This window comes from Coregonus clupeaformis, chromosome 21 (assembly GCF_020615455.1).
Source record: "Coregonus clupeaformis isolate EN_2021a chromosome 21, ASM2061545v1, whole genome shotgun sequence".
Classification (NCBI taxonomy): domain Eukaryota; kingdom Metazoa; phylum Chordata; class Actinopteri; order Salmoniformes; family Salmonidae; genus Coregonus; species Coregonus clupeaformis.
The window spans coordinates 48,980,847-48,994,861 of record NC_059212.1 but is presented as its reverse complement, the minus strand read 5'-3'; positions in this window follow the sequence as shown (position 1 = coordinate 48,994,861).

Below are 14,015 nucleotides of genomic sequence, written 5' to 3'. Positions count from 1 at the left end.
AATGAGACAGGGGGAGAGAGGGGGATAGAGAGAGAGGAGGGGAGAGAGGGGGGAGAGAGAGAACGAGATAGAGAGAGAGGGAGGAGATAGAGAGGGGGGAGAGAGAGAGAGGGGGGAGAGAGTGAGTAAGGGGGAGAGAGAGAATGAGACAGAGAGAGAGGGTGTTGAGAGAGAGAGAGAAGGGGGGAGAGAGAGAGGGGGGAGAGAGAGCGAGGGGGGGAGAGAGTGAGAGGGGGGAGAGAGAACGAGACAGAGATACAGGGGAGAGAGAGGGGGGAGAGAGAGAGAGCGAGAGAGAGAGAGAGAGCAGGGGAGAGAGAGAGATGGGAGAGAGAGGGGGAGAGATCGAGAACGAGACAGAGAGAGGGGGGAGAGAGAGAGAGTGAGAGAGAGAGCGAGAGGGGAGAGAAAGAGGGGGGGAGAGAGAGAGGGGAGAGAGAGCGAGAGGGGAGAGAAAGAGGGGGAGAGAGAGAGAGGGGAGAGAGAGAGAACGAGACAGAGAGAGAGGGGGGAGTGAGAGAACGAGACAGAGAGAGAGGGGGAGTGAGAGAGAGAGGGAGGGCGAGAGAGAGAACAAGACAGAGAGAGAGGGGGGAGTGAGAGAGAGAGAGGGGGAGAGAGAGAGAGAGAGACAGAGATATGGGGGAGATAGAGAGAGGGGGAGAGAGAGAACGAGACAGAGAGAGAGGGGGGGATAGAGAGAGAGGGGGGAGAGAGAATGAGACAGAGAGAGGGGGATAGAGAGAGAGGGGGGAGAGAGAATGAGACAGAGAGAGGGGGGATAGAGAGAGGGGGGGAGATAGAGAGGGGGAGATAGAGAGAGAGGGGGAGGGGGAGGAGAGAGAGGGGGAGAGAGGGGGGAGAGAGAACGAGACAAAGAGAGAGAGAGAGAGAAGGGGGAGAGAGAGAGAGAGAGAGGGGGGAGAGAGAATGAGACAGAGATGGGGGAGAGAGGGGGGAAAGAGAGAGGGGGGGAGAGAGAACGAGACAGAGATATGGGGGAGATAGAGAGGGGGGAGATAGAGAGAGGGGGAGAGAGAACGAGACAGAGATATGGGGGAGATAGAGAGGGGGGAGATAGAGAGAGGGGGAGAGAGAGAACGAGACAGAGAGAGAAAGGGGGAGATAGAGAGGGGGGAGATAGAGAGAGGGGGAAAGAGAACGAGACAGAGAGAGAAAGGGGGAGATAGAGAGGGGGGAGATAGAGAGAGGGGGAAAGAGAACGAGACAGAGATATGGGGGAGATAGAGAGGGGGGAGATAGAGAGAGGGGGAGAGAGAACGAGACAGAGATATGGGGGAGATAGAGAGGGGGGAGATAGAGAGAGGGGGAGAGAGAGAACGAGACAGAGAGAGAAAGGGGGATAGAGAGAGAGGGGGGAGATAGAGAGAGAGGGGGAGGAGAGAGAGGGGGAGCATGTGTTACTCCCTGGAGAGTTGAGGAGGAGGAGGAAGCAGACTTTTCCTTTAACCCATCCTCTCACCCTCTCACCCTCTCATCCTTCCATCCTGTAGTTAATAAGGACTGAGCAACAACAACATCTGTAAGCTGCACGAGAGGAGAGGAGACAACAGGAAGGAAGCTATTGTTCCAGATATGGCTGGTCTCTGTTACTCCAGATCAAAATCAATTGAACATGTCAGTGAAAATCAGCAGGCAGAATACTGTGGTCTGTTCAGTTTGGATTATACTATTAGCAGTTGCCCTACAGGGACAGATAAAGTTGTCTGAATTTAATAGACTTGACTGTGTCAGAGGCCTGGAGTTATTGGGTTACATAAATAGCATGAAGCTACTGTATGATTGAAATGAAAGAAAGAAAGAAAGAGAGCAAGAAAGAAAGAGAGCAAGAAAGAAAGAGAGCAAGAAAGAGAGCAAGAAAGAAAGAAAGAGAGCAAGAAAGAGAGCAAGAGAGCAAGAAAGAGAGCAAGAGAGCAAGAGAGCAAGAGAGCAAGAGAGCAAGAGAGCAAGAGAGCAAGAGAGCAAGAAGAAAGAAAGAAAGAAAGAAAGAAAGAAAGAAAGAAAGAAAGAAAGAAAGAAAGAAAGAAAGAAAGAAAGAAAGAAAGAAAGAAAGAAAGAAAGAAAGAAAGAAAGAAAGAAAATAAAATCCACTGTTTCTTTAAAGCTGGACTGTTTCTGGACTCTGGTCACTGTCTGAGTTACTATAGGAGAGAATGAGGCTTGATTGAATGACAAATGGCACAGTGGCTCTAGGTGTTGTTACCTAAAGCTGATGCTGATGCTGATGCTGATGCTGATGCTGATGCTGATGCTGATGCTGATGCTGATGCTGATGCTGATGCTGATGCTGATGCTGAATCCTGACTCTGCTTGACAAACAGCTTGGTCACTAGCTTTACAAGGATCATATCACGACAAATGAAACGTTTTTTCTCTCATTCCCCCCTCTCTTCGTCATGAATAGTGCACTGCAATCCCCATTGTATCATGCACGCTTTGAAATGTTTATTCAGCTCACCATTCTAATTTCTCTCTCTCTCTTTCCATCTCCCTCCGTCCATGAGACTCCTTCTTCCCAACGCTCCTCTTCTTCCTTAACCAAACCCTCTCCTGAGGGAAATACGACGTCCTGCTGTTGCTGGGAAACGGAAGAAGAGGACTGAGAGTGTTTTTAGATATTTTTGTCAGATGTTACTGTGGTATACTGAAGTATAATTACAAGCATTCCATAAGTGTCAAAGGCTTTTATTGACAATTACATAAATTCATGCAAAGAGTCAATATTTGCAGTGTTGACCCTTCTTTTTCAAGATCTCTGCAATCCGCCCTGGCATGCTGTCAGTTAACTTCTGGGCCACATCCTGACTGATGGCAGCCCATTCTTGCATAATCAATGCTTGGAGTTTGTCAGAATTTGTGGGGTTTCGTTTGTCCACCCGCCTCTTGAGGATTGACCACAAGTTCTCAATGGGATTAAGGTCTGGGGAGTTTCCTGGCCATGGACCCAAAATGTCGATGTTTTGTTCCCCGAGCCACTTAGTTATCACTTTTGCATTATGGCAAGGTTCTCCATCATGCTGGAAAAGGCATTGTTTGTCACCAAACTGTTCTTGGATGGTTGGGAGAAGTTGCTCTCGGAGGATGTGTTGGTACCATTCTTTATTCATGGCTGTGTTCTTAGGCAAAATTGTGAGTGACCCCACTCCCTTGGCTGAGAAGCAACCCCACACATGAATGGTCTCAGGATGCTTTACTGTTGGCATGACACAGGACTGATGGTAGCGCTCACCTTGTCTTATCCGGACAAGCTTTTTTCCGGATGCCCCAAACAATTGGAAAGGGGATTCATCAGAGAAAATGACTTTACCCCAGTCCTCAGCAGTCCAATCCCTGTACCTTTTGCAGAATATCAGTCTGTCCCTGATGTTTTTCCTGGAGAGAAGTGGCGTCCTCGCTGCCCTTCTTGACACCAGGCCATCCTCCAAAAGTCTTCGCCTCACTGTGCGTGCAGATGCACTCACACCTGCCTGCTGCCATTCCTGAGCAAGCTCTGCACTGGTGATGCCCTGATCCCGCAGCTGAATCAACTTTAGGAGACGGTCCTGGCGCTTGCTGGACTTTCTTGGGTGCCCTGAAGCCTTCTTCACAACTATTGAACCGCTCTCCTTGAATTTCTTGATGATCCGATAAATGGTTGATTTCGGTGGAATCTTACTAGCAGCAATATCCATGCCTGTGAAGCTCTTTTTGTGCAAAGCAATGATGACGGCATGTGTTTCCTTGCAGGTATCACTCAATCAGCATGACAGAGTGATCTCCAGCCTTGTCCTCGTCAACACTCTCACCTGTGTTAACGAGAGAATCACTGACATGATGTCAGCTGGTCCTTTTGTGGCAGGGCTGAAATGCAGTGGAAATGTTTTTTTGGGTTTAAGTTCATTTTCATGGTAAAAAGGGACTTTGCAATTAATTGCAATTCATCTGATCATTCTTCATAACATTCCGGAGTATATGCAAATTGCCATCGTAAAAACTGAGGCAGCAGACTTTGTGAAAATGTATATTTGTGTCATTCTCAAAACATTTGACCACGACTGTATACAGAGTGACAACCACCAAATACCCAGCGTTTTGGTAAAGCTAAACTCTACACAGACAACCCAGCATCTTAGAACAGGTCTTACAACTGTCTGTAACTTCACCTCTCCTATAGACACCGTTTGTCTCTTAATTTCACTCATATTTAAGATCAACTCTAGATATGGCATATAGAAGCAAACCGGATGGACATCATGAAAATGATCGGAGAGGTTGAGAGTAGAAGTAGTTCAGGAGAAAAAACAAACAAAATATAATTATTGTAAAATTGACTGTGTCCATAAAAATGTAGATAGTAAGTATAAGCTGGAGGCCTAAGCATTGTTGTTCACTAGTTTACTCCAAGTAGGGAAAGGGTGGTGGGGTTGGAAAGTAATAAAGGGGAATATATTTGTTTTAAAGGATATGTATGTGTATGTATGTATGTATGTATGTATGTATGTATGTATGTATATATATATATATATATATATATATATATATATATATATATATATATATATATATATATATATATATTTTTAAAAAAATAAAAAAGATAAAAAAATAAAAGATGACCTGCAGAGGTCATTATGTCACATTAAGGAACAAAACGTGTTCTATTAAAGTTGCAAAGCACTTTATTTTCTTTTTTTAAATGATCAAATCAATGAATAAAATATTTTTTACAAAGTTGCAAAGCTCTGACGACGATCACGTTTTCATCTGACCCCATTGCCACACTGTCTTGGTTCCATAAAGTGTATTTTGGTCTTTAATGATAATGACGCATCACAGCACATGGGCAGTCACGTTAGAAGTATGATTGAGCCTCACAATATGCAGTACTGTGTACATGATGATTTCCCTTTTACTTATCTATGAGATGTGAGATTCAAGATGTGATGGTCTCCTCCGTTAGATTGTTTTAACAGCTTCAACCACACAGCCATACATAACAGACAGACAGGCAGAGAAAGTCTTCAATTGGATCTCAGGCAGGCTAAATCATCCACAGTTTCTAATCAGAGAGTCTTCAATTGGTGTTCCAATCCAGGCAGCCTCAGCCTGAGCCTCAACCAGACCCAGCCAAGCACAGACACACACACACACACACACACACACACACAACCCCTTAATTTGAATAGAAAATGCCCAGGTTTGGCAGAATGCCATTGGATCTAGCCAGAGGAGCAGAGCGGCCAACGTATTGTCAACCCATTGTACCATTACCGTTCTGTCCCCCTTAGCCAAATATTTCCTGTCTGTCTTTAAAAGGCTGCTGGGCAGATGTAGGTCAGACGTTTAACACTTTAACTCCTATGTGAAAGAATCAGAGTGAAATTGAACATATAATTGTTAAACACCAACAGATCTAACCTAGTCCCAGATGTCCTCCTGATCGGGGGGGGGGACTACTTCTTCCTCATTAGAGTGAAGCAGCACTGAAGACCAAGGTCAAATCACTATGGAGTGAGCACTATGGAGTGAGCAGTATGGAGTGAGCACTATGGAGTGAGCACTGTGGAGTGAGCACTATGGAATGAGCACTATGGAGTGAGCAGTATGGAATGAGCACTATGGAGTGAGCACTGTGGAGTGAGCACTATGGAGTGAGCACTATGGAATGAGCACTATGGAGTGAGCACTGTGGAATGAGCACTATGGAGTGAGCACTGTGGAGTGAGCACTATGGAGTGAGCACTGTGGAATGAGCAGTCATTTGTATGAAGAGTTTGTGTGTGTCCCAAATTGCACCTTCTACCCTACATACTGCATTATAGAGGGGATAGGGTGGGAGGCAGACTATAATATAAATTACGTGGGTGTTTGTTTTGTCCTATTTGTAAATGTGTTTTTGCATATCTCAACTCCCCCTGAGACCCCCTCAGAGTGCAGTCACAGCCAGGGTCTGCTATTATCAACAGTGATCCTGGAGCAATTACGGTTAAGCGCCTTGCTCAAGGGCACATCAACAGATTCAACAGACTCTGGGATTCAAACTAGCGACCTTTCGGTTACTGGCCCAACGCTATAACTGCTAGTCTACCTTGCCGCCCCATTGGGTGTTCCACTTCGGGTTTATGGAGTCTGGCGGCTTCTCCAACGGACAGAGACAGAGAGCTGGCAATTATTTTCAGTCAGTGTGATTCGGCTGCAGCACAAACTACTCTGCTCTTAAGATACATCTAGGAATGACTGAAGCATTTACATCTGCAGGATGAAGAGCTATATAGACACATCCACCTGCTCTGCTCTGCTCTGCAAATCAATCACACACACACACACACACACACACACATATCCTCCTGCCCTGGCTTTGATCTGAAAATTGAATGGTCTGGAAAGAATTTCAGGAGAAAGACTGGGCATCATAATACAACATCCTATTCCTATGCTGTATAGTTCCATCCATTACATTAACTGTGGAATATGAGCTCAGATGTCTATGTTGGTGCATCACTATTGTTGGTTGGTGGGTCGTAATGAAAACGCAGGTATCTCTTTATTCCATTGTACACACACACACACACTTCATGGTAGATATGAAGGTGTTATGGTTACACTTACAGGCAGAATGTGTGTTGTGTCGCCTGGTGGTTTGCTGAAGTTACATAACTCTCGATCCCCTTACGTCATCCAGACAGCCAGAGTACAATTACCCAGCTAGAGTTAGAGACTGTAACATGTACCATTACCCAGCTAGAGTTAGAGACTGTAACATGTACCATTACCCAGCTAGAGTTAGAGACTGTAACATGCACCATTACCTAGCTAGAGTTAGAGGCTGTAACATGTACCATTACCCAGCTAGAGTTAGAGAATGTAACATGTACCATTACCCAGCTAGAGTTAGAGGCTGTAACATGTACCATTACCCAGCTAGAGTTAGAGAATGTAACATGTACCATTACCCAGCTAGAGTTAGAGGCTGTAACATGTACCATTACCCAGCTAGAGTTAGAGACTGTAACATGTACCATTACCTAGCTAGAGTTAGAGGCTGTAACATGTACCATTACCCAGCTAGAGTTAGAGACTGTAACATGTACCATTACCCAGCTAGAGTTAGAGACTGTAACATGTACCATTACCCAGCTAGAGTTAGAGACTGTAACATGTACCATTACCCAGCTAGAGTTAGAGACAGTAATATGTACCATTACCCAGCTAGAGTTAGAGGCTGTAACATGTACCATTACCCAGCTAGAGTTAGAGACTGTAACATGTACCATTACCCAGCTAGAGTTAGAGAATGTAACATGTACCATTACCCAGCTAGAGTTAGAGAATGTAACATGTACCATTACCCAGCTAGAGTTAGAGACTGTAACATGTACCATTACCCAGCTAGAGTTAGAGAATGTAACATGTACCATTACCCAGCTAGAGTTAGAGACTGTAATATGTACCATTACCCAGCTAGAGTTAGATAATATAACATGTACCATTACCCAGCTAGAGTTAGAGACTGTAACATGTACCATTACCCAGCTAGAGTTAGAGAATGTAACATGTACCATTACCAGCTAGAGTTAGAGAATGTAACATGTACCATTACCCAGCTAGAGTTAGAGAATGTAACATGTACCATTACCCAGCTAGAGTTAGAGACTGTAATATGTACCATTACCCAGCTAGAGTTAGATAATATAACATGTACCATTACCCAGCTAGAGTTAGAGACTGTAACATGTACCATTACCCAGCTAGAGTTAGAGACTGTAACATGTACCATTACCCAGCTAGAGTTAGAGAATGTAACATGTACCATTACCCAGATAGAGTTAGAGAATGTAACATGTACCATTACCCAGCTAGAGTTAGAGACTGTAATATGTACCATTACCCAGCTAGAGTTAGAGACTGTAACATGTACCATTACCCAGCTAGAGTTAGAGACTGTAACATGCACCATTACCCAGCTAGAGTTAGAGGCTGTAACATGTACCATTACCCAGCTAGAGTTAGAGACTGTAACATGTACCATTACCCAGCTAGAGTTAGAGACTGTAACATGTACCATTACCCAGCTAGAGTTAGAGGCTGTAACATGTACCATTACCCAGCTAGAGTTAGAGACAGTAATATGTACCATTACCCAGCTAGGAGTTAGAGGCTGTAACATGTACCATTACCCAGCTAGAGTTAGAGAATGTAACATGTACCATTACCCAGCTAGAGTTAGAGGCTGTAACATGTACCATTACCCAGCTAGAGTTAGAGACTGTAACATGTACCATTACCTAGCTAGAGTTAGAGGCTGTAACATGTACCATTACCCAGCTAGAGTTAGAGACTGTAACATGTACCATTACCCAGCTAGAGTTAGAGACTGTAACATGTACCATTACCCAGCTAGAGTTAGAGACTGTAACATGTACCATTACCCAGCTAGAGTTAGAGACTGTAACATGTACCATTACCCAGCTAGAGTTAGAGACTGTAACATGTACCATTACCCAGCTAGAGTTAGAGGCTGTACCATGTACCATTACCCAGCTAGAGTTAGAGACTGTAATATGTACCATTACCCAGCTAGAGTTAGAGACTGTAACATGTACCATTACCCAGCTAGAGTTAGAGAATGTAACATGTACCATTACCCAGCTAGAGTTAGAGACTGTAACATGTACCATTACCCAGCTAGAGTTAGAGGCTGTAACATGTACCATTACCCAGCTAGAGTTAGAGACTGTAACATGTACCATTACCCAGCTAGAGTTAGAGAATGTAACATGTACCATTACCCAGCTAGAGTTAGAGACTGTAACATGTACCATTACCCAGCTAGAGTTAGAGACTGTAACATGTACCATTACCCAGCTAGAGTTAGAGACTGTAATATGTACCATTACCCAGCTAGAGTTAGAGACTGTAACATGTACCATTACCCAGCTAGAGTTAGAGACTGTAATATGTACCATTACCCAGCTAGAGTTAGAGAATGTAACATGTACCATTACCCAGCTAGAGTTAGAGACTGTAATATGTACCATTACCCAGCTAGAGTTAGAGAATGTAACATGTACCATTACCCAGCTAGAGTTAGAGACTGTAACATGTACCATTACCCAGCTAGAGTTAGAGGCTGTAACATGTACCATTACCCAGCTAGAGTTAGAGACTGTAACATGTACCATTACCCAGCTAGAGTTAGAGGCTGTAACATGTACCATGCCTTTAGAAAGTATTCATACCCCTTGACTTATTCCACATTTTGTTGAAATGGATTAAATATATGTTTTTCTCTCACCTATCTACACACAATACCCCATAATGAAAAAGTGAAAATGTGTTTTTAGAAATGTTAGCAATAATTCACTGTCTTCTTGGTAAGCAATTCCAGTGTAGATTTGGCCTTGTGTTTTAGGTTATTGTCCTGCTGAAAGGTGAATTCATCTCCCAGTGTCTGGTGGAAAGCAGACTGAACCAGATTTTCCTCTATGATTATGCCTGTGCTTAGCTCAATTCTGTTTCTTTTTTTATCCTGAAAAACTCCCCAGTCCTTAACGATTACAAGCACACCCAGAACATGATGCAGCCACCACTATGCTTGAAAATATGTAGAGTGGTACTCAGTAATGTGTTGTATTGCATTTACCCCAAACATAACACTTTGTATTCAGGACAATAAGTTAAATGCTTTGCCACATTTTTACTCCTGAACTTATTTAGCCTTGTCATAACAAAGGGGTTGAATACTTTTTGACTCAAGACATTTCACCTTTTCATTTTTCATTCATTTGTAAAGATTTCGAAAAACATAATTCCACTTTGACATTAATTTAATCCATTTTAAATTCAGGCTGTAACACAACAAAGTGTGGAAAAAGTAAAGGGGTGTGAATACTTTCTGAAGGCACTGTACATCTGTTGTTTCCTTCCTCCATCCAATGACCACCGCTAAGATTCAACTAGACCACTAACAAAGCTAATTAACATCGGGAGTCTGTGTATTGGATTAGACTCTCTGAGTTGTGCATCGTTCCGGTGGATGGCGACGGAAAATATCCCTACCCCAATATAGCTGGCTTCACCCCAAAAAAAGTTTCCTGTCAACAAAGGCGTTTGTATAATCTCTAGGAACTCTACTTATCAGTGTCCCTCGCTATTAAATAAAAGTCTGAATCCAACTTTGTCCGAATCGCACCATTTTCCCGCTAAATTAGACAGTGGGCTGTCTTTAAACCACACACGAGACTTCCTACCACAGTCTTCCCCCACAGGAATATGGAGCGGTTCGGACAAAAGTTGGATTCAGATGTTTATTTGATAGCGAGGGACACATTGCATATAGAGTAACTGGGAGAGTGTTTCTGGGCGCCATAAAAAATATATATATATTTAAGGCAAATCTAATCTCCTCTAATCTCACTCTGAGCTGAATAGAGATGGAGAACAATGATGGGAGATATTCTTATTCTCATGCAGGGCCTGAGACGGTCTCTTGCTGTGTGTCACAATATTCCCTATGAAGTGCACTAAAGCCCATTGGTAACTCTGGTCAAAAGTAGCGCACTACATAGGGAATAGGGTGCATTTGGGTTGCTGATCCTCTCTGCTCTCTCGCTGCCTGGCTGCTTCTCTTTGCCTGGCTGCCTGGAAGGCTGTCTGCTTGTAGGGAATGAAGGGAGGATATTACATTTCAATTTGAGAGAGAAGATAACAACGGTACAATTGGTGATTTATTTATTTAGGACATATTATTCAGTCAACCATCCTTCCTGCAGCCTTTGTGAACACACACACACACACATACAGACAGGCACACACATGTACGCACAAACGCACACACACAGACTTAATTATACCCCACAGACTTATAGAAAATGTATCAGACACCCTCTGAACAGTAAAATGTGTTAGACATGATTACAGTTTTTCTCGATTGCTAAGACACATTTCTTGAAAGCTGCTCTCCTTTTCTCTTAACTGTGAACACAAAACCCAATTTTCAAGCTACATTCACAAAACCTCAGACTCTTCTTGCAAAACCAAACTTTCACCTCAAAACAGTTCAATCTGTGCTCAAAACTAAACTATGTTGTCAAATCGTGCCCCGAGTCAATCAAAATAAAAAACACTACTGAACAGTCACTAAACACTACGTAGAAAAATAGAAAACACAATGCTCAGGACATGAAGCTGGAGAAATAAATGTTTATTGTTCACTGTAGGCTAAATGCATGTTGCAAAACAAAAAAAAACTGTGCATTTAGCACTTGTACAAAAAGACAAAACAGAAATCTTGTGCATTTACATGTAGCACTTGTAAAAACAAACAGAAATCTTATGCGTTTGCCACTTGTGTACAGTAAGCCCATGTAAAAATAAAGTACAAAAATATACAAATAAGTGCATTACTCAGCCACAGCATCATGTCTCCGTACTGGGTCAGGCCACAGGACTTCATCCACATCACAGGCCACATTTTGTCTGGCCAGGCAACGGGGAAAAAACCCTGGCATGCCGTATCCAGGCTTGGCATGCCTCCACACCTATGTCACCACAGGCAAGTCCCATGGCTTGCAGGAGATTTACCCTGGTGTAAGGTTGGCGTTCATATACCTTCCACCGCCATGAGGAGAATAATTCCTCAATGGGGTTTAGGAAAGGGAGTACGGTGGAAGGCAAAGATTGATAAAACCTTGGTTCATATTGTACCACTCTCTAACCTGGAGGGCTCTGTGAAAACTCACATTGTCCCAAACAACAACATAGATGGGATGCTCATCCTGCTGCCCCTAACAAAGCATCTCGCATGTGATTGGGGGAAAATGAGGAGCTGGTGAGTGTTGTAGGGCCCCAGGTTGGCATGATGGTGGACAACCCCATGATTGCTGATGGCAGCACATAATGTGACATTGCCACCACGCTGCCCAGGAACACCAACAATGGCCCGATGGCCAATCACATTACGGCCTCTCCTTCACCTTTTAGTGAGATTAAACCCAGCTTCATCCATGTAGATGTATTGATGGGGTCTTTCCATTGCATCCAGTTGAAAAACCCTCTGTAGAAATAGATATAGTTTTGTAAGTGATACGGAAAAAAGTGATTTAGGCCACTACAGTAAATCACTACTTAGAGTAATCAACATTGAATGTGTCTGGATATATGCCAACCTGTACATACTGGAATCTTTGCTCTTTGACTCTGTCTGAGTTGCGATCAAAGGGCACTCTGTATAGCTGTTTCATGCGCAGTCTGTTGCGTTTGAGGACACGATCAACAGTAGAGAGGCTGACACTGTTGATACCCTCAAAATGTAAATGGTCCTCAATGATCTTCTGCTGAATTTCGCTCAGTTTAATGGCATTGTTCTCACGGACCATATCAACAATTAGGGTCTCTTGGTGTGGGAGAACATACCTGTCCTCCCCACCCCCATGTGGCAGTCTTTCAATTCTACAAAAGAGAACATGGAGTTACAAAAAAATATACATGGAATACTAGGCCTACAAACAGTTAGACCAACCCTCCATTACAATACTACAGTACATTGGTACAGTGATGTACTGAAACATATATTCACTTACAGTATACTGTGGTACAGTATATAGTATGTCATACAGTAATTGCTGTCAACATTTACATACTGTACTATAATGTCAAAAAAAAGGTAATTACCTGTTCTCTTCTCTAAATCTTCGGATTATGGTGGACACAGTGAATCTACTGATGTTTGGTTGTACCCTTTGTCCAGCCTCCCTCATGTTCATACCATGGACAAGAACATGGTCAATCACAGTAGCTCTGATTTCATCAGATATTACTGTTCTTTGTCTTCCGCTGACCACCTCGACCACCTCGGCCTCCTCTCACACGAACTCTTCCTCTCAGAATTCTATCCATTGTAGGGCCTCACAAACCAGTGCTCTCTGAACTGGCTTACTGTATATGTTCCCTCACATCATTAGCCACAAGTGTGATCAATTTTGAGTTGTTGTGTTCAAGTGGTGATACCTGTGCTCTAATTGTGTTTGACTTTTGTCACCTGTGCTCACCATTATGCAGCACGGGTGCATCACAATGAAAATGTGTCGGCAAGTTGTGTCTAAACAGGTGAAAAGTGCTTATGGTTTTGCCAAAAGAGTGATTGATTCAATCAGTGGGTTCAGGCAACTGAGCATTTGGTTCAGACAATAGGGTTTAGTGTTTTAGCAATTGAGAAAAACTGTAATAAATACGTTTGTGTTTAAAGGTTGAGATCAAAACCACTGCAGCCAATTTCTCTCTCTCTCTCTTTCTCTCTCCATCTCTCGCTCCCTCCCTCCCTCTCTGTGTTCTCTCTCTTTAATTTATTATCTTTATCTCTCTCCCTATATCTCTCTTCCTGTCTCTATTCCCCATCAGTCCAGGATCAGACTAGCACAACAGAGAGAGAGAGTAGAGAGAGTAGAGAGAGGGAGAGAGAGAGTAGAGAGTAAAGAGAGAGTAGAGAGAGAGAGAGTAGAGAGAGTAGAGAGAGTAGATAGGGAGACAGAGACAGAGAGAGAGAGAGAGAGAGAGAGAGACACATACACAGAGACAGAGACAGAGAGAGAGAGAGAGAGAGTTAGTGGTGATTCACTAAAACAATACAGAAATACACTATGGAAAAATAAGGAACAGCACGTCAGAAATCAGCTCAATGTAATTGAAGAATTCATAGACTCTTACCACTTCTGGGAAAATTGGAAAACACTAAACAAACAACACAAAGCATTATCTATTCAAAACTGAGATGTATGGGTAAACCACTTCTCCAATCTTTTTGGCCCTATAACAAAGAACAAACAGAAAAAACATATACAGTACCAGTCAAAAGTTTGGATTCCATCAACACCACAGGCCTTTTTGGGTTGGAGGGTCTGTATTTTGTCCTTTAGTTCATTCAATGTAATTAAAGAATCCAGTGGGTTCTGGTAGTCTTTAATAGTTGATTCTACGATTTGTATTTGATCATGTACACTACCAATCAACATTTTGGA